The sequence below is a fragment of the Pleurodeles waltl genome, chromosome 5, assembly GCF_031143425.1.
Source record: "Pleurodeles waltl isolate 20211129_DDA chromosome 5, aPleWal1.hap1.20221129, whole genome shotgun sequence".
Classification (NCBI taxonomy): Eukaryota; Metazoa; Chordata; class Amphibia; order Caudata; family Salamandridae; genus Pleurodeles; species Pleurodeles waltl.
The window spans coordinates 829,606,574-829,629,515 of NC_090444.1; positions in this window are offsets into that span (position 1 = coordinate 829,606,574).

Below are 22,942 nucleotides of genomic sequence, written 5' to 3' on the forward strand. Positions count from 1 at the left end.
TAATCTAACCAGAAACAGAAAAATAGCAGTTCTTCTTGAAACTACTTTCGATCAAAGCCACTGAGGAGAAGAGCTCAAAAATAGATAACGGTACAGCGAAAGATACCTCAGTTCTTTGCCACGCAAAGGTACTTATGAGTGGCTCCCTCAAGCTAGTGCTTGAGCAAACTATCGCCATCACTTCTGGCCCATACAGCACCCAGCATTATAGCATCATTAATTTAGCCCATGCAAGGGTGGACTGGATAGGATCACATTAACAGCAGCTATACAGAGAACAACGAGTCTGAGTTCCACAAGCCTCCCTTGCAATCCATTAAGGCAAGGTGACCAACTCAAAGTAGGGTGTCACCAATACCGTTCTGCACTAATATAAGTTCATGAAACATAGCAGGGTCCAGCAAGCTGGCCAAGGACCAGCTTCTGGAACAGTTCCTGAGAGAATATGACACAGTTTGCCTCAAGGAAACCTTGAGAATGGCTCAGCAACCACTTACAGGATATGCTGAATTTTCCAGCCCACAGAGAAAATTAGGACTAAGGGCTACTCAAGAGGAGGCTTATCTATCTACAGCTAAACTTCCAAAATCTTTAATGTTAATCAAGTTGACCTAAAGACTAAACATATTCAGGCAATAATGATCACCAACTAGAAATCAGGAATGGTAACAACACCACTTGTAATAATAAACATCTGCATAAATTCCAACATAATTCTACAACAAAACCGAATTAAAGAACAGACAATAAATTGTTAGAGAAACACGTCACTTACTGGTCAATGCCGTTGGTTGTTACCAGTGACTTTAACCTAACTCTGGCAAATCACCAAAAGAGGAGTTCAAAATAAAAGGTCCTTGATATGACCTTTGGTATTCCATCACAGATATTTCAATTCATGAATATCAATAAAAGTGATCACATCTTATTGTGTGTTTGGAGGCTTTGGGTCTGAAAATCTTAAACAGGCGAATTCCTTCAGACTCTCCAATGGCAGTCACACACAAGACAAATAACTCTGAGTAGACCCTGGATTACACATTTATATTCGTATTTATATTCCAAAAAGTACAATGTTTTCACATTGAGATCAGAAGTGAAAGTGATCATCACCCTCAGATTTTAAAAATATTAATTTTCAACCTGGGCATGGCCAGCCTGGAGTACCTTGGCTCTCAGGACCCCGGCAGCCAGTGGCAACATGTAAGATGGAGTAATCTATCGAAAAAAAACATTGAGAAATGGAAAACAAGCCTACCCCTCTTACACATGAAAGACACTGAGCATATCTCTAAATGGGAGACTTTGCAATTAGCCTTAAAAAACACAGATGGGCCAACAAAATCCAAAGACAAAACCGCAAGAGATACACAAACAAAATTGATGTACTCCGTAGTAAGGCAGAGACTAAACAGGGACGCCAGTACTTTAAAGTCCACTCAGATAGTGAGGGCACATTTTAAATAATTCCAGGAATTAAGAACTGATTATAAAAAGGTGGTGTGGGAGGCAAAACAAGCACACAGAGACCATGACTGGATAAGAATTGTGGAGAGCTGCAAGGCACAAAACAGAAAGCCTCTCTAGTCTATCATCAACCAGCCTGAGCAAGGGATGATGGGAACACTAGGCAATATGGTGACAGATGACAAATGGGTAGAGCACATCTCGCAATTATATCAGAACTCAATCAAAACTGTTTCCCCTCTGGGTAACCCAAGCAGAATCCCAGCTCTAACTTTCACAGAACATTGGGCTGGGCAAGAATTCTTGCATGCAGAAGCAGTGGGCCCCTGGGCCCAACTGCCTCCCTGCTGCACTATTTAAAACCACATTGCATTTTGGATAAGTTATCTGAGAAGATTACATGCCTATCAGAAAACAGGGTCCCGGATTCATGGAAAGGGGCAATCATACATCCTATCCATAAGAAAGGTTCATATGCTTTTTGTTATGCTACTTGACATTGATGCAAAAATATTTGCAGGGCTGCTTCTTGACGATTTGGAAACCTGGGAAAAGAAAATGTACCTAATCACTATAACTAAAACAGATTTTCGTTTTCGACCAGCATCAAGAACGATTGACAATCTGACAGTTTTAGCCCTGGTCAAGGAAAAATATTCGTATACCTAATCAAAACATTTGACATGGTCAATAAAAACCTCCTGTGGCAAAAACCCACAGAGGGGTATATTCCTCCGAATCTGCTTAGGGGAAGACAGTTTCACTATTCAGATAAGTGGGCCATCCTTGGAAGTAATAGTGGTCTAACAGCTCATATTCAGATAGAGGCATTAAACAGGGGTGTGCCCTTGCCCCCAAAGTTATTTGATCCCTATGTAGCTGACCTAAGTGACCAACTAGACTCAGCCTATTCTCATCCTCCAAAACTGGGCCAACAACTGATAACTGCATTATTATATGCCAATGATATAGTCCTACTGAACTTATCAGGCACTGGTCTACAAACCTTAATGATCTCCCTTTTCCGATACTGTACGTCCAGTGAGTTGACGATAAATCTTGACAAATCTGAGGTAGCTGTTTTCGGGAACAGGATTATCTGGAAGAAAACCTGGTACTGTGAAGGTAGCCCTGAAGTTAGAAGCAAGAGTTATAAATATCTCAGTATATGGTTGCAAGACAGTTGGTCCTACTGCTTGCATCTAAACACTCTGAAAGCAAGAATGGCTTCTCAAATCACAGTGTTACTGACACTGGCTACCAAACTGTGAAGTCCCTCCTGGCAGCCTCTGGTAACAGCAATTAAAGCAAAGTTTCTGCTTTTGCCACCATACAGCCTGGGACACCTCCCAGCGAATTCTCAGCCTTTTTTTAACAAAGTCAAGAGCAAAGTTTACCATCTTATTTTCTGTCTCTGACAAAGTACATCACTGCACAGATTAGACTGGAATTTGGCCTACAATAAAAGAAAGTCGCACTAGAAGGGACCCTCCTCAAGTTTGCTTTGTTACTTAAGCAAGCAGAAGCCAACACATTAAGAGGGCTATTATGGAAAGAAATCGTTTTCAATGCCTCCAAGAACACAAACAGCTGGTCAGAAAGAATAGTCGACTCACTAAAACATCTAAAAGCAGAACAGATCTGGGACACAAATCTGTCGCATCAGCTGTTTAAGTGAGTCCTCAACAAACAAGTATGATGGCTGTCCTGGTGGAAAGACAAAGTAAAATACAGATTGCACAAACATGCATGGACCCATAGGGCTCCAATTTCACAATCCTACATAAATACCATCTTGAGAAATTATTTGAAAATGAAAGTCTTCCAAGCCAGATTTGGAATTCTGCATTCAACTGATAATTCAACAAATTGACACCTATCAGGGGAGAAAAAAGCCTGCAGGTTATGTCGCAACCCACGCAAACATTTCTTGCACCTACTATGCATCCGTCCAGTCTTGCTGCTGTGGCCCAGATAGTTACCTTCGAAACATCTTCAATTCAAACTGCATTAGAACCTGCCGACAAGCGAGATTGTTTTGCATGAAAGTGTCCCTAGCACAAATCGTAGCGTGCTTTGCCAAACTTCTTTTAAAAGCGGATCAGCTATTAAAACACAACACTCCATTTGAAGCAAACTAATTGTCTGGGGCTTAAGAACAGTTTTTATGCAAATGTGTTGTCTATGAGGACATGCCTCTGTTCTGGAACTGTCTGCTGCGTGGCAGGGAGGGAGCAGGAGAGCGCCATATCTACTAAGATATGGGCCTCTCCTCCCCTCTCCCTAGCTCCGACATTGAATTTAGCTGCCGTGCACCAGACACACACCTTTGTGCCATATTGCAAGTGTGTGCGTGAGTGTAGGATATTTTTTGTAAAGGAAGGGTACCCTTCCAGTACACAATAGTATGCTCAGACTCACTTTAAAACTTTTCCCATGTGGTATGTGTGCTTCACCAGCATGCATGCAAAGTCAGAAAAGAAAGAAGAAATGAACATTTATCCTTTTAACACCTGCTTTCCAAAGGCGTTAACCTCTGATGCAAAACCCTGTCTAGTATTGTTTGTAGGTAGGGGTTGGCATCAAAAGGCATGAGTGGTTGCATGGGAACACCCATGTACCACCCATGTAACACCCCCTCGTAGCACTAAGTAATGCTAAGTAGTGCTTCGCGTTGCTTTGCATTACTTTTAGGGTACTTTCCGGTGCAAAATAAATTGCACTAGAAAGTAAATTAGGTCAAAAACACGCTCAGCTGTACAGATACATTCTTGTGGTTGATACTTACTTTTAAATTTCATTTTTTATCTTTTAACTATGGTTATACAAATGTCTGAAATTCTTGATGAATTGTTAGTGTTCTTCTGCTTCTATTTTATTATTGTACTGGTTTTTATTAACTACGCAAAAAAGTTTTGATTTGACACAGCAATCCATTAGTTGTATTTCGCTCTAACACTAAAGTATGACCCATTGGGGTTTTCTGTAGGCTTCTGGATGACAAAAGCTGTACATCCAATCCGGAAATTTCTCTTTACCAATCCTTTTCACGTGGCAGCCCAATTGGTCCATATGATTCAACTATAACAGGACATTTGCATGCTAAATATAAATAATGTTTGACATGTCTGGACTGACATGTTTAACAAAAACCCACTAGTGCAAGAATGGTGTGCCATGAATGCTCCACAACAATAGCTATACTGTAGTTGGCATGGGTAAACGTTACCACATTTTTCATGTCTACACCAGGAATATATTTATTACTTATGAGGTAGACGATTTCGATTCTCTTCTTTCTGCTCTTTATTAATATCTTCATAGTGTATTGTACAGTGCACTATGTACAATCAAGTGACAATCAGCAGTTTGTACATATCCTATCCCGTCAACGTGTTCCACAGCATCAAAAATCGCGAGCATCAATGATTGAAAACATTAGCATCTCAGCTTGTAAACACGTAGACCGCAATCTTGTTCTTTTTAAAAAAAAAAATACTTAGCATTTTTCTATTTTACACAAAACTTACATACAACAACCCACATTTGTGGGAAAAGAGGCACATATGAATTTAAAGGCAACATTAATGGAAAGTCAATCCATTCTGGATTGTGAATGCATTTATCAAAGAATACCACAGGCACAAAGCATTTGTGTCACTATAGTAGAATATAAAGAATACATAATCTTCATATTAGGCATATCAGTATCAAAAGCTTGGAAACACTATACATTCCACAGAACAGCCGTTCCTGTACTGTAGGTTCTCCTTCAGAGTCTTCCTGGACACGCTGTAGCAAGTAGTCATGTAGTGGTTGCCATGCATTTTTGGGCATGACTGAGGATGACTATAGTGAAGAATACATTTGACTGGTGATGTCACAGAAGGAAAGACTGTGAGACATACTTACAAGCCCCTAGCTCCACCTAAGCCTTACTTTTTTTTGACGCTCCGGTGTAACAGTGCGCCGGCCCATATTTACAAGGCTACGCAAAGCCACTTTGCATGGCTTTTCATGGCCTTGTAAAAAGTGCCACTGCCACCAGAACGTTTGATGAGATTCTATTCAACACTGAAAAAAGTGTATGCAAGTTAAGAGAGGTGGAGTGATGAAGGACAACGCCTAACTATAAGGGTGAGATAATGGCCTCAAGTAGAAGTGACAGTCGGATCACAATAATTTTGGCCAGTATTTTGTTATCAAAATTGAGGAGTGACAGTGGCCTGTAGGATGTGCAGTTAAGTGGGTCTTTACCAGGTTTTAAAAGGAGCGTGATCACAGCTTCTTGCAGGGTAGGAGGCAGAATACCCACATCTAGCTATTCCGCATAAATGGCAAGTAAGTGTGGCACTAGAAGGTGGTTATAGGTCTTCTGGAAAACTCACTTAAGGCCATCCAAGCCAGGGGCATTGGACCCTCCTAGAGAGTTGATGGCAGTTATGATTTGCTCTGCAGAAATGGGTCAGCTGAGGAACTGCTGCTCTGCATTTGTAAGCCAACCATAGCCATCTCTGAGAGATATTTGATGACATTACTCCTATCACCTTCCTAGCGGGAAGCGTACAAATGAGTGTAGTAATGATGAAGCTCCCTGAGCACTATGCAGTTCTGGTATATATCCCCCATCCCGCCCCGGATGGAGCCATCTTGCCAGCTTATGACCCGGGCATTTGCCCTCGCTGTAATGCCAGGCCCGATTGTGCCTCCCCACGTGTGCCACCTCTCGATCTGCTAACTCCCAAAACCCATTCATGAGGGATAAGCGACAGAGCAACTGCAGGTCATCAGGCTGCTGCAACACAGTATCATCTAAGTCTTGTAGGGCGCTCTCGACGCCTGCTTCGTGACTGATCCCACATTCATGTCAAAGTAGTCAATTTTTGCAAGGAAAATGCCAGCTGTGCCTCGGCCAAAGTGCACAACCAGTACCACAAAAACGAGGGAATGATACGAGAGAGTGCTTGGGAGATAAGAGATGCAGATTAGCCAGGGGTGCATCATGGAATGCAGCAGCCAATAATCTATGTAGGACCATGTATTTTATGGGGTGGATGATAAAATGTGAATTGCAGGAGCACAGCATGTTGGAAGTGTCATGCGTCCCAGAGAGAGTAAGTAATGCAATCCTCACTGAGAAGTTTGAGGGCTTTCGGTTTACCACTGGATGCTCTGAAAGTGGAATCTAATAAAGGGTCTAGGAACATATTAAGGTCACTTGCCAGTAAAACATGGTGGGCTTCAACTTGGCCCAGGAGGGATTGTAAATCATGAAAAAATGTGTGAGTATCAACATTAGAGGCATACACATGAAATAATAGCACACTATGGCCCTCCAGCAGCCCAGTAACAGCCATATAGCAGCCTCCAACATTGACAAAGTGAGCTCTAGGGGTGAAGGGAACCAAAGGTTGTATTGACATGCAGACCCCATGTGAATACATGCTATAGGTGGAAAATAACCTATGTTGGCCCCATGATAATGCAAGAGTGTGTGACGTGCCTGGGAGTAGATGAGTCTATTGTAAAAATGCTATCTTCATACCATGGTGGGTAAGGCGATGCCACACTAGCCTACCCTTACGAGGGTTGTTGTTGCCCCTGAAGTTACAAGAAAGGAAGGGTAATTCGACCCCAGGGTTAGTGGTGCTACGTGACATTTGTACATCGAGAAAGAAATACTGAAAATGTAGCTTGTGTTGCGGGATATAGGACTTCCAAATAGAGACCAGATACACAAAAAAAGACTAACAAATAAAACATAACCACCCCACCCAGCCCCCAACCATACCAGGCCCATAACTGCCCATCTAATCCCTAAAACGTGAGGCATCAACATTACAACAAATAAAATTCAAATTGGGACAAGGTGTTCACCACGTATGTGGGAAACACTGCGGCAACTGGTCCCCTATCATGACAGTGGATTGTAGAGTTGGAGAGAAGAATGAAGCCATAACATATCAAAATAGGGAGAATCAACCTTCAGAGACAGGCAATGAAATAGAGATAAATGTCTGTGATACTTTACTAACATTATGGAGGCATAGTTAGCATGCGGACTGATGAGCCAGGGCGAAGCTGCGGTCCCCAGCGACAGATTAGAGTAGGGGGAATATTTCAGAGGTTTTGGTATCATTGAGGTCCAGTGGGGGGCGCTCCAGTGTGCCAAGGTGTGGCGAAGGGTGGTCTCTTGTTTATTGCTTGCAGAAGACCTGGGCATCTGCAGGAATATCAAAGAATTGCACTTTTATGTTGACCTCGACCCACAGGCGAGCTGGAGATAGCATACCATATTCCCGGCCCACTTCTTGCACTGTCAGTGTGAAGTCAGGATAGAAGGAAAGCCTGGTGCCCTGATACTGCACCTCCCCAGTCTTGCATGCCAATCGGAGTGCGATGTTGTGGTCCCTGAAATGTAATAGATGGGCAATGATGGGGGTGCGGCAGGGTGCCAGGAAGTGGCCGCAGACCCAGAGAGTAGTGGGCTCGCTTCACTAAAAGGTAGGTGTGAAGTGCTCACAGCCAAAAAGCTCTGTCAGGAGGCGTTCCACAAAGAGGTCCAACCTACCAGTGCCCATCTTCTCCAATACCCCCACTATTCTTATGCACGATCTGGCTTCTCAATCCTCATTTTTGATAGCAACTATTTTAATGAGGTGCTTTAATTTATTAGGCTGTTTTATCATCTTTGCCGCTCTGTCCTCCAGGATTAAGAGGCATTCTTCAGCGCCATGTTCACAGACCTGGTGACGATCCAGGCACTTGACCATGCTATCAAGCCTGCTAATGAGGGTGTTGAAGTGTGCATACATGGCACAAATTCCAGAATGGATTTCTGCCATAAGTGTATCAGTGCCACCAGACCTCTCAGAGTCAGGAGCCTCGGTCATCACATCAGTTCTATCTGTTGCAGTCTCAGATCTGTCTGGGTCTCTGGTGCACTTAAATGGGAGCTTTCTCTGCTTTGGGTCCCCATGCCCCATTTTTTGCAGCCAGTCCTGGATGCAGGCACAGATTAGCAGGGTAGGTGTGGGGGCAGACGCCGAGGCAGAGGACAGCAATCCAGTAAGTCACAGCCCTGATAGCTCAGGTCACAAAGCTAGCAGTCAGGTGATCTGCAGGGCAGTGCAGTTAGGTGCACTGAGGCGTGTAATATAAGAGGGAGTGCACTGAGACGTCTAATATAAGAGGGATTGGGATTGCAAACAATCAGGAAGTGCAGACGGTTAGAGAGTACCACAGAAATCTGCCCCGGTCAATCACTCAATAGGCGGTGTGGAACAAAGACTGCAGCATAGCCATAGTCCCCCAGCGTACACAAGCTGCAATGGCCAACAAAGGCTGGGGCAATGAGCTTGACAGAGTCCCCCAGGGGGTGAAGTCCTGAAATTATTACAGTTAGTATTGAACACTGGCCCTGGGTTTAGTAGTGGGAGCCAGAGATGTAGTAATGGCGAGGGGTCAGAAACAGCACTGGCATCAGCTGCAGTAAGATGGCAGCATGGGCATTCACCATACCACCACTGTGGTGAAAGGGGCCATTTGACTATGGTCAGGAGAGTTGCTGTATTCCCCGCTGTCCCAGGGAAGCTCCTACCATATTGAGGAGCTGCACAGGCAGCCCCAAGGCAGCATCAGCCACCGACCAGTCACAGGACACCACCCTCACTCAGAGGAGGCCTGTAAAGACGAGCACCCAGTGGTGTTAAAGAACACAGCCACACTGTCCAAGACAGGGCCCTCTGAGCCTCGTAAGTATGAAAGCGTAGATTTTAAGTTTTATGTTTCATATATGTAACAATACTCATATTTTGATATATTAATCATTGTGTATTAATTTTTATGGAAAGTCGAGTTTTGTGATTGACTTGATGGCCACCATCATATGCAAGGCCTACTTTCTGTTTTCCATGCTAACTTAAACTAATGAAATTATTCTGTCTTTTTCAAAAGAGAGTGTTTCTTTGCTAAAATAAATGTCAGAATTAAATGTGTATTTAGTGGTCCCTGCTGGGCTAAAGCAGAAGCAGATGCAAGGTCACTGTAAAATGTTATCTGTATAAAATGTTTCTAGTGTGTTCTGTTTCCTAGCTGCATTTCCATGGCCTAACAGATTTCATTCATTGTATTTGTATATTTTGCTTGTAGTTATGTTTCTAACCTATGCTCCTTTCCCCGAGGGACGAAAATGGCGTGATGAGAAATGTTTCCATATTTTATAATTACTATCCAGGGTCAACGTAATTGGAGTTTTAAACAAAGAATCTACAGATGTAACAGAAGAATGGAAGAAGAAATTACAAATGTATTAGTTTGAGTTTCGTCAATGGAATAATAGCAAATAGAAAGGCTTAGAGCTAACATTTTATATAATTTCGACATTTGTTAGTGTTCTGATTGGACATAGTTTTCTCATAATTTAATGTTCAGTCATAATGGGTTCGGGGTCATTTTATTACTTGTCATTCTTTTGATGCTGTAGTTCGTGTAACCTGAGTTCCAGATATCTTATTCTTTGTACTTTGTCAGTTAGTCTACTGACAATGCTGGTGTTTATTATTTTCTGAGTTTACTTAGGTTGTTCAATAATGAACAAATGCTTTGATGGTTTAGTAATCTCAAAGTCCAAATTGTAAACCATACCCCTCACTCTGTTCCGATCCTGATGTCTGATGTTGCTGTCCCCTTGCTGAAGTATACGCTGTTGCTGAATACCTTAGTGATTGGGTAATTGTATGAAACTTATTTTGTTATTTGACTTTTGTTTTTCAGGTACCAACTGCTGATAGTATACTACTGCTTCTATTTTTGATAGTTCCTTACCTAGATATTTTTATAAATTTATGTTACTAAATTCTTTTACCATGAAGTCCAACATGTTGATGCTAATTAGTGGTTAGTGAGGTGTTAGTCCTGTACATCTGGATGGTTATTGATGTCCTTTCTTTATTAAATCAAATGTATTCAGTTTCTCTTGCTCAAATTCTATTGCTGTGGTGTTGTGTAACAACCATTGAGATATTGTGTTTGTTTGTATTGATTAAACTTAGATTCATGCGCAGATTAAATCAGCCATTGTTGTTTCTATATATGTATCATTTGAGTCTGAGAATGATTTTTGTGACTTTAGCATAGTTAATATACAGAAATAAATTGCCATGCCTAAATAACATATGTGATCACAAAACATTTTCAACAGCACCACCAACGAAAGCAGCACCGGGCATAGAAGAAAGTGGCAATAGGTTAACTGCATAACCATGTATGACACCCAAATACTTTTCTTGCCAATCACAGACCCTGTACTTCCACAAAGCTCATCTGAAACAAAGAAAACAAGTGTGGGTTTAATGAACAGACACCTGCAGAAATTATGGCCCTCATTACAACCCTGGCGTTCCAAGACTGCCAGGGCTGTTCCGAAGGAAGCACCGCCAACATGCTGGTGGTGCTTCCCAAGGCATTACGACCGCAGCGGAAGCGCAGCGGTCGCACCGCCGGGGCCGGCGGTTTCCCGCCTGCTTGCAGCGCTGCCCAGGGGATTACGAGTCCCCCTACCGCCAGCCTTTTCCTGGCGGTTTGAACCACCAGGAAAAGGCTGGCAGAACGGGGAGTCGCGGCAGTGGCTATGCAGACAGTGAAAAGCGTGACGGGTGCAACTGCACCCGTCGCACGGCCGCAACACTGCCGGCTCCGTTTGGAGCCGGCTCCTGTGTTGCGGCCGAGATCCCCGATGGGCCGGCGGGCGGAAACTAGGTTTCCGCCTGCCAGCCCAGCGGGAATCTCCTAATGGCCGCGGCGGGAGTGTGGCCGCATTGGCGGCCGCCCGGTGGTCCGATCCGTCCACCAAGGTCGTAATGAGGGCCTATATTTCCATGCAACAGCACATTAAACCCACAACTATTGGCTTTGGCAGTGCTTGGCAGTGGTGGTGGCAGTAATGGTGTTAATGGCTCTGACCATACAGTGGTGGAGATGGCATTGGTTGTCATGGTGGTACTTCAGTTGGAATTTTTATTGTGGTTGTGCTGTTAGGTGCAATGGTGATCAGGATATAAGTAATTACAGTGTGGTTTTGGTGCTGGTGGGGTATTTGTATTGGAGAAGGTATTGTTCATGTGTTATCAGTTTTACTGATGGTATTATTTGTGGTATTTGTTGAGTTGTGTTCTTGGTAGTAGTGGCAATGGTATTGGTGGGAGAAGTGGTAATGTTAATGGCAATGGTGGTATTGTTCATAGTAATGGTACTGGAGGTACTATTGATACTGTGGTATTGCTAATATTGGTAGTGGTGGTAGTGTTGTTGATAATGGATTTGGTGGTATATTAATGGTATTGTTGATGTGATGGTGATTGTGGTCATGATGGTATTGACTGTGGTGGAATTTGTGGTTGTGCCATTTTTGGTGGTATTGTGATCATAGAGGTATTTTAGATATTGGTAGTGGTGTGCTGTGTTGCTGGCATTGGTAGTGGTGGGACTAGTACTGCTGGTATTGATATTGGCATTGACAGTGGTATTGTGTTATTGTTGGTTGTACTGCTGGTAGTCATGATTGTGGTATTGGTGTGGTATTGTGGTGCTGGTATTGGTGGTGTATGGTATCAGTGGCGATGGGGGCAGTGGTAGTTGTACATGTCCAGGTAGCACTAGATGTTCTTGGTATTGGCAGTATTGCTAAAGCCTGCTGTAGTAAACAAAAATTGTATGTATGAGATAAAGAAATGAATGTACCAGTGTGATGTTTGAGTGTACTTTTTAGATGTAACCAGCCACTCATGCATTGCAGTGCAAGCACTCCATTGGAGGTGGAATGACACACCAAGCAGCTAATGGCAACAGAGAAGACAGAAATACTCAGCTGGACTGATCTAGGGTGTGACTATCAGTGTTTCAAGCCAACTACTGAAAGAGGCTAATCCAAGTAAGGCACTTGTTGAAGGGAACTGACCCAAAGAACACTTTATGTATATGGTAAGCAACAGGTTATACAGGCAGACCTATTTTAGTCCTAGCCCTTTAATATACCTCTGCAAAATAAACTGTGTCCAGAGATTTTCATTTTTTATTTGTGCTTTTGTATTACTAGCGAAGTAATTTAGCTTGGGTAGACAATGCTAATCCAGACCAACTTTTTCTGGACCACATTTTTGAAAATGATGGATGTGTTACAGTGATGATGTAATATTTCAGAAACCATGAGACCTATGTACATCATTTTAGTGGCAAAACATAGGTTTTGGGGGTCAAGTAGTCTTATAGAGACAGAAAATAACCCCTCAGAGCAACCCTTCCACCATTTTCCAAAATGGCAGCCTTTATAATGATGTGTTTTGGACTTAATATTGGTAATTTATTTTAATATTGTTTTTGTTTCTGGTTTTCTGTTGATTCAAATTCATAAACATGAGCGAAGCAGTTGGTAGCAGAGGATCTTTGTCTCCTGACAGAGTGTTGCTAACTACATAATCTGAGGACTCCTTCAACAAAGAAAAATGTGGCATATACCAAACTAATCCAAAAGAAAAGTTGAAATCAATTGCGGCTGAGCAGAAGAGATTTTGAGATGCACCAGAAATATGGCAAGAAAAAGTTCACAAAAGATTGAAACTGATGGGTGAAGAGGATCAAATATGTTATCATTGTAACAAGTGCTACAAGCCGTATACAATAGAAGAAAAGCCTGGAAACATTTGTCAAAAAATAGCAGAAGCCAGTGAATCACAAAAAGAATCTGTATCTTCTGAGAAAGTGACAACAACCAAACCCAATGCCCATCGACTTAGAAGATCGATGACTAGACTTCATCCACCTCCAACAACTGATCAGAAAGCATAGGATCTTCAATGTGTTATCTGTGGTTTAGCCAGAACAAGGGCCAAAGGGATTGATGAAAGAACAAAGTAGAGAGTATGTGACTCTCAAAGGGCAAACATGTTTTTATCTGCAGCTAGTTTCGTCCAAGATGAAGTTTTCAGCCAAGTAGCTGATCTAAACAGCAAGGTGAATGTATTTGCATCGGATTTGTATTCCCACCCAAACTGCATGCGTACATAGATTTGAAAAGATGAATGTACAATGAGCTACCAGCAGCAAAGTAACCACCAGCCTTCAGTTAACGTTGCATTCTTTGAGAACGCAAATTAATTTTTAAAACCACTACTGAGTGCTGCCTACGGGTTCACACTCAGTGAGAACATAGAAAAATGGTCAACATTGATGAAACTGTTTTGATCTGTAATAATAATGAAATTAAGGCGCTCATTATAACTTTGGCGGTAAGTGCCACCTACCGCTGTGGCGACGGCCGCCAAAAGACTGTCGCTGCGGCTAACATCCATCTGTCAAATTAGGACCACAGACGGATTTCCACCACAAGAAGGGTGGAAATCCGGCTGTGGCCATGCTGGCAGTTGGTTCTAACAAATAATACAGCCTGGCAGTGTTCTACTGGCAGGTGCTGATCGTGGTAGCAGTGCCCCGTCCCCTGCTGGAAGACCCCTGGGTTCAGGTATGTCAGGTTTCCGACAGGGGAGGGGGGTGGGGGTGTTGTGTGTGTATGTGAGGGGGGCGTGTGTACATGAACGTGTAAGTGTGTGCGTGAATGTGAATGAGTGTGTAGTGTTGTTTGCATGTGTGTGTGTGCATGTGTGAGAATGCGTGAATGTATGGAAATGTGAATGCGTGTCTGTGTGTAAGTTTGGATGTGTGTACGGATGTGTGTGTGATTGAATGGATGCATGCATGTATGAATGCATTTATGCCTGTGTGAGTGAGTGTGTGAATGTGTGGTGTGTGCCTGCGAGTGTGCATGTTTGGGGGGAGGTTTGGAAGGGGGGAGCTTGTATGGAGGGGGGTGGGTGTTGTCTGAGGAGTGTCGGGGGTTGGGTGGGCCTCCTACCAGTGACAGGAAAGGAATTCTCTGTCACTGGTAGGGCCTATCGCCATGGTTTTTGTGGCGCTATGAATGCCACAAAAACCATGGCGGTAGGCAGGGTCATAATGTCGCCGCTGGGACAGTAGCGGCCGCCAGGTTGGAGATTGTTATCTCCAGCTCAGCTGCTGCTACCGCCATGGCGGTCGGTGTGGTACATTGGCAGGTTGGCTTCAGTATGTACCGCCAGCCTGTTGGTGGTACTACTGCCACATTTCCACCGACCGCCGGGGTCACAATGACCCCCTAAGTTGTTTCTGGTGAGAATGTACAATGACAGAATTCATTTTTGTCAGTCTAACAAAAAGAATGAGCCACTTATGGTGTTTTCAGCTGATTTGACTTCTGAAGTTTTTGCTGCCAAAAACAAATCACAGGATGCACTAACATCAACAGGAACCATTTTAAGAAACTTCCTGAAAAATTTACATTTTGGACTTAATGACACATTTTTTGATGCCTCAGAGCTATGCACATCATGGGCATCAGCAAGAATGCTTGATGTTGTCTTAACATTTTTTACATCATTTTTTAATATCAGCAAGGCAAGACTTTTACAAGCTAAAATTCTTGAGTTCGGAGCAGAAGCCAACAACATTGATGATGGCTTTGAAGATATAAGCGGAGAAATGGAAGACAATATTATGAACCAACAGGCTTATGCTCTGTAAATGTACTGTGTTTTCCAAATTGTGTTTTATGAATTACATCATGGCAAAATTGTCAGGACCCCAGGGAAGAGCGGGCTCTGACGCGCGCATCCAAGCGCCATCCCTGTTACTCTGCGCGCTTGCCACGTTTTAGGAGTATCCTCCTTTGGTCCTCTCCATTGCTGGAAATCGCGCTCCTCCTTCTCCCCCTGTGGGAAGACCCATCTGCATGGGCAGAGCGCTCGATGGGGGCTGCGGTGTTCGCAATAAGCAGCCACCACTTGATACTACATTTCCCAGCTTCCCTGGGTGGCGGCCATCTTGGGGTGTGGTGGGCTTATAAATACCGGCCACATCCTGTAACTGGCGCTTCTTATTCTGAGCTCTTCTCAGAACCCACTAGCACAGCGTGTCTCCTCCTATCTCTTCTTCCGAGCTGGGGCTGGAATCTCCTTCAGCGAGTGGTCGGACTCACACCGGTGAGACCTTTCCGACAGGGTTTCCCCCGCTGGCTCTCAAACTCCGTTCTCGGAGTTGATACTTTGTTACCGCTCCGGCTTGGAGCGTTCCTAAGCAACAGTTGCACATGGTGCTCCGGCTGCTTGCTTTTCTGTGCGAATCTCTTCCTCTGTCAGACTTGATTGCAACATTGTTTATAATGTATAGATATGTTAGTTATTGTTTATAATGTTTAGAGATGTTATTCCATGAATGTGGACACTCAGTATTGATGTTATTTTAAAACCTGCATTAACCCACTTTTGATGATATTTTCCTGCCAGTCTTTAGTGCGTGGCTTTAATGAGTGAAGGTTGTTTATCATTGCGATTTTGGCGTGTTGGGGATGCCTGAGAAGTTTTGTGTTTAAGTTATTGGAGAGCTCCTGGCATACGCTCTTTTGAGGATTTGCAGTGTTCTGGCACTAACTTGTGGTTTTGGTTTTTGGCACACTCAACTGGAGTCTAAGTTGTTTGTGGAGACTTTTGCTGTAGTCGCAAGTATATGCAAAGTATCTTAAGAGTTTACTCGCTTCCATAATCTGGTATATGTTGTTGTTATCTATTTTTGCACTAATCATTTTTCCTTTCCAGAACTCTTTCCTGGCTGTTCCTTTCCTGCTTTACCTTCCCCCCACCTGGCCCCTCCAATCTTCAGCGCCAGAAAGGCATCTGAGTTGGTGTTGCCTGGAGGTGGGCCCCTGATCAGCATCGCGCAGACCCCAAGGACTTGGGCCACCTGACAAAAATGAAAACTCTGCTACACAGGATGACTGCCCACACAATCTATGACAAGTTCAAAAGTAGAGAGCTCATCACTTCAACGAATAGGATTGGTGTGTCAACAATTTGTAATGACACAGTGCGGAGCAGGAACATGTTAGCAGCTTATGCTGTAAAATCTTATGAATCCGACAGCACACCGCTTCCAAGTCTCTTTACCAGGAAAGGATTTACAATTGCTTCTCTCGATAATTTTGATTTGGAAGACAGCTCTTCTTTATCTGAAACATCCAGCATCCATGATACTGCCATGGTTCATTTTCAAGACTGTACCAATGAAGTAGCTGATGGAAAACACGCTGTGCCAGCTGCAAGCATAAACAAACAAATCTGCAAACTTATAACCCAACTGTCTTGCCAACATGTGAAAATCACTACAAGCCATCAGCAAGTCCCAGTCTGCCACAAAGTTTCAAAGTGGCTGAGGACATTGATCTTCTTCTACCTGATGCTGCAGCCCTCAAAGCTGATTTAACTGAATTTATCATATTGCTTATTTGGTGCGACTGCAGGATGAAGAAAAGCCAATTACTCTGTGGGCTGGAATTCATGCTCAGATCCCCCAGAATACTGTCCCACTGAAGAAGGTTGGGTTTTTACCAGTAATACCATCTCCAGTCACAAACTATGCAACAGTATACATAGCTCTAAAACATTTACAAAATGTGCATACGCAGCTTGAAGACCAGCCTATCCTGCAAAATTTCTGCGATGAAGGTGTTTTCTGTATTGTAGTTGACATTTTCATGAGCAATCCAGTAGAATTTGATGATCTAATGATGGGTATGTTCCACATGACAAAAGTTGTGTTGCAGTGTGCAGGAAGCTATCTCAGTAGGCGTGGCATGGACGATGCACTTTTTGAGCCTGAAATCTTTAGAAACAGAACTGTCCAGTCAAAATTGAATGAAACTCATTATGTTTGTTTGGTAAAAGGTATGCTCATCATATAGGTGGTTATAGAAACATTGCATTGGAATTCTTTGTGGAACAAGAATGACAAATTAGGTTTTGCATATCTTGGGCCAGATGTAGGAAACGATTTGCGACTCGCAAACGGCAAAAATTGCCGTTTGCGAGTCGCAAATGTGAGTTTCCTATGCAGAAATGCATTTTGCGAGTCGGGACCGACTCGCAAAATGCATTCCCGACTCGCAAATAGGAAGGGGTGTTCCCTTCCTATTTGCGACTCGCAGTGGGATGCAATTCCATTTGCGACCGCTTACGCGGTCGCAAATGGAGTCGCAGTTACCATCCACTTCAAGTGGATGGTAACCCACTCGCAAATTGGAAGGGGTCCCCATGGGACCCCTTCCACTTTGTGAATGGACCCAAAAATATTTTTTCAGGGCAGGGAGTGGTCCAAGGGACCACTCCCTGCCCTGAAAAAATACCGAAACAAAAGGTTTCGGTTTTTTTTTTTAAGTGCAGCTCGTTTTCCTTTAAGGAAAACGGGCTACAGTTAAAAAAAAAAAAAACTGACTACAGCAGGCCTCCATGTTTGCGAGTGCCTATACTCGCTATGGGGCCGCAATTTGCGACCCACCTCATGAATATTCATGAGGTGGGTCATTGCGACCCCATAGCGAGTCGCAGTCGGTGTCTGAGACTCCGTACTGCATTCCAAATTGCGAGTTGCAATTTTTGCAAGTCGCAATTTGGAAGTTTGCTACATCTGGCCCTTAGTCTGAGTAGTGAACAAGGCACAGGGTGCACTTCATTCAAAAGACTTAATGCAAAGCCAGGCAATATTCAAAACACGCAGTTCAAAATCAGAAAACCTAAAAACCAAGTTCATAGAGTTTGAATGAGAAGAAAAATCAGAACTTTGCAAGTACAGGGCAAATGATTTGCACATGATAGGTCTAGGTAAAAACTTGGTACATACTCATCGGGAAGGTGATTGGGAGCTGCATGTGAAAACTGTGGAGCCACTGATTACTGTGTTTTGCAAATTTGGTTGCATAAGCTACCTGAGATATGGGTCCTGGTATTTAGAAAGAGTGAAGACGCTAGAAGTGGAAAAATCATACCACTAGAGAAAATTCACTCAAAGACATTTTGTGGTGAGAGACATAGAGGGAAGGCTCAATGCTGTGGCTCTAGATCTGAAACTCAAAAAGGCAATCTAGAGATCACAGAAAGGCTACAAGGAAAATGTTGTTCAGACATGTAACAGTGAATCTGTTGATCAATGGCAGCTAGTTTACCATGAAGTCCTTTCTATTTTCAGTGTTTTCAGATGACAGGTTCAAAATTAAGGGACCATCCTGAAACTGTTCCTCACCACAAACTTGTGGGAAAGAGAGGGGAACAGTTTAATAAACATGTTGACGGCCTTCTTCATTTCATGCAGCAGCAAGGAAACCCCTTGAACTGACTGAGCCTGTGCCACTACACATCTTAGTGACCAAACAATATGTGGATACCTATAAAGACACGTCTACTAGATGTCCTGGAACATGGATCGAAACTACATGCAAACTGAAGCAGGAGAGATTTGTATTGAAAGAGAAAAAGCTGTTTGACATAATCACTAAAACAAAACTTCCACACTTTAATTGCCATATTAAGAGTTTCATCCAACCAGCCACTGCAAAACAGGTTAGGTTGCAAAAAACAACTTTCACAAGCACATAGATCGATGGAAGTAGAAAAAGAAAGGGGTGAATTTATCAAGGACATTATGTTGCATGATCTTCTTCCAACAAAAGCAAAGAGTTAGAAAAAAGATTCACCTGAAGAGTTTCAATTCAATCCGAAAAGGTGTCCTCATTGAAAACCGCTGTTGTTGTGTACATAATGTCACTATATGTCACAATTGCAAATGGTCAAGATTTTATCCATGCAAACCTTTGGAGAGGTTGTTCAGACTGTTCTACAGGTATCAAAGTCAGTGGGCACCCTTGCAAGAACTGCACATTGTCTTTGACAGATATCTTGAACTATCTGTCAAACAATGCGAGCGAATCAGAGGAATGTCCACAAGTAGAACCATTGACCTTGCAGGCGTCAAAAATTCAACACCTGTACCTGTGGAACTTGATAAATTCTGGTTATCAACATCAAACAAGATGAACTTGGAGATTCTAACTCAAAAAAACATTGCTGATGCTTCAGTGAACACTGAATATCCACTTATTGCAAGTGGAATGATTGTCAATGACGAGTTGGTGCCTGCAGAGATCTATTCAAACAGTACAAGAACTTAACAGCAAATTGCAGGAAGCTGACCATTGTGTTGGGGCCACATGTTGAGTGGGCTGTTGGAAATGGTCCCATTCGAATAATTGTACTATCAAATGACACAGATGTTATTATTGTGCTACTTACATTTGTTGAAATTTTCATAAGTCAAGGCTTGAATAAGTTATGGAACAGGTGAGAAAGAAACAGTTAATCCTGCTTCATATTTTGTACGAGAAACTTGACCCATAGATGCCCAGTGTTCCTATCAAGGCACATAGGGGGTCATTCTGACTCCCGCCGGGCGCGGTCACCGCGCGCCCGGCGGGAGCCGCCAAAATACCGTACCGCGGTCGGAAGACCGCGGCGGGTATTTTGAGTTTTCCCCTGGGCTGGCGGGCGGCCTTCAAAAGGCCGCCCGCCAGCCCAGGGGAAAACGACCTTCCCACCATGAAGCCGGCTCGTAATCGAGCCGGCGGAGTGGGAAGGTGCGACGGGTGCTACTGCACCCGTCGCGTATTTCACTGTCTGCTATGCAGACAGTGAAATACAAGCGGGGCCCTCTTACGGGGGCCCCGCGACACCCCCTACCGCCATCCTGTTCCTGGCGGGCGAACCGCCAGGAACAGGATGGCGGTAGGGGGTGTCAGAATCCCCAAGGCGGCGCAGCTTGCTGCGCCGCCTTGGAGGATTCTGACGGGCAGCGGAAAACCGGCGGGAGACCGCTGGTTTTCCTGCACTGACCGCGGCCAAAGCGCCGCGGTCAGAATGCCCTGCGGGGCACCGCAGGTCTGTCGGCGGTGCTCCCGCCGACCCTGGCCCCGGCGGTCTGAGACCGCCGGGGTCAGAATGACCCCCATAGTCTTATGTTTGATGATTCTATGAGCAAAATTGGAACAAAGCTTTGAGCTTTAACTGCAGAGCCTGTGAAGTTTCTAAAAGGATTTGCTGAGACAAAAGAAGAATGTGACTTTAAAGACGTCGAAAAATACATTGGGCATGTGTGGAAAACGAATTCAGATGGTCACACATTTGACGATCTTCAGTACAATGAGTTCAAGAGAACATTTCCGCTAAGTGACCTTCCACCGGCGTCATATTCTGTTGATGGACACATTAAAAGAGCGTTCTACTTGATCAGAAGATGTGTAAATATTTTGGGTCATGTATATGTAGAGAAAGATCTGTGTGAATTTGGTTGGGAAGATATTGATGGAGTGCTAAAACATACAAAATTTCTAAAACCTCTACCTACAGAACTTACACTTACATGTACTTGCCAAACCTGTGCTACAAAAAGATGTCCCTGTCGATATGCTCTTCTCAAATGTTCACCATTCTGCAAATGTACCTTAAGTGATTGCCAAAACAAATAAATAAAGTGAACTATGAAAGTGTGTCTATAACAGGAATGATAAACATTTTTTTCATATACGGATAACAAACATTGTTTGGTTTACACATAAAAGGATTAAAAACCATTAATATTTGTTTCATTTCTATACGTGTCTCTTCTTCTTTTATTATAGCCGCAACTTTTGAAAGTGGCAGAAGGGTTGTTCTGAGGAGTTATTTTCTGTCTCTTTAAGACTACTTGACCCCCAAAACCTAGGTTTTGACACCAAAATGAAGTATATAGGCCCCATAGTTCATGAACTATTACATCATCACCTCAACACAGTAAAAATGTCATCCAGAAAAATTCAGCCCAGATCAGCAATGTCTACTCAAGTTAAATTACTTCTCTAATGATCCAAAAACACAAATCAAAAATGAAAATCACTGGACAACAATTTTTTACAAAGGTATATCCGGGGGCTGGAATTTTTGTAGGTCTGGGGTCTACTATTGGAGACTCTATAATGGGAAGAATGACCATACTGAGCTGTGGAGATAATACTGTAATGTAGAATCAGCCACTCAGGTTGTGTTTGGCAGCAGAACTGCCCCATCCAAGGACCTACCCTCTCCCTTCAGAAGGTTATCGGTCTGCTCATTACAAATCTGTTCATTAAAATCAAAGGGCCTCATTTACAAAGAAATGATGGAGCGTGGCACTACAAGTCAGCTTGCTGCGCGGTGCCAAAGGGCCTTGTACATAAAGCCCAAAACCTGCTACTTATCTTGCAACATTTACTACTTCTGTAGTATTGTTAATATTTATAACTGTTGGATTTTTCTTTTCATTTTTATTTATCATTTTTCAACTATGCCGATAACAAACATATAACAACCTGGAGGAATAAGCTTGTACGTATGTAAAAGGTGACATTACTGTAAGGTCCATCCATTCCGGATTGAGATCCACAGAGCAAAAAAGGACGACACGCTACAAAGCGATTGTATCAGGATGAGAAGAGGGGGTCAAAGATTACACCAGGTAAGGAATATGTCATCAACATAATGGGCAACTTGACAGCAAAATCTTATAAACACAATACAGTTCTGAGAATTGCTGTTACGGTTCAGTGGGTTCTCCGTCAGCATCTTGTTGGTCATGCTGCAGCTGGTAGCCTGTTGGGGTTGCCATGTATTTTTGGGTCTAGCAGAAGGAGGATGTAGCTAAAAGTAGATTTTGCTTGTGGTGTCACAGAAAGAAAGGCTTTGTATCCAACCATAGATCGTAGGGCAACACATGCTGCCCCAATACAGGGCATCTTCATGTTTTACCAACAACAGCGCCAATGCGGTACAGCGTCCAACCCCTTAGGGCACATTCCGAACATATCCCAACAGTGTCTGGAGTCAGTCAGATGTTAAATTGGACCCCACCATGACTGAGAGCTGTGTAATAACCTCTGTCCTGTACCTCCCTACGTGTGTACAAATCCAAGCAAGATGTACAAAATCAGCACCTTCCATGTGGCAATTACGACAGCAAGAAGACCTTGTAGGGTCAATTTTACCAAGGGAGCTAGGTGTAGTGTATGCACGCCTAAGGAATTTGAAGTGTAAATTTATGCCTGTGATTGTGAGAAACAAGTTTTATTTGCTGGAGCAATAGTATCAGATCTGATCTGGCAGGGGGTGCTGCAGGTCATGTTCCCAGTGTTGTTTAAGACACCCGTCCCGAGTTAGGAGGAGGCCAAGACTAGTGTGGTATAGTTTGGAAACCAGGTGCTCTCCCTCGGTATCATCACCTCATTCAATGGGCTAAATTCTGTAGAGGCAAGCGGATAGGAGGGTATCGGAGCGTGTAACCCACTATGAACGCGGCGCAATACAAAATGGTCCATGCTAGTTGCCATCGCAAAACATACATCGTCCGCATGCGTAAGAACATGACCGGCTAGAAAGAGATCACCAAATGTGTGTAGTGTATGGCACATTAGGGTATTTCTAACAAGAGCGCCTGACTTAGGAGTCAGCCACAGGTTATCCGCGTCAGGTAGTGAGGGAGAATATAACAGGTCTCCACC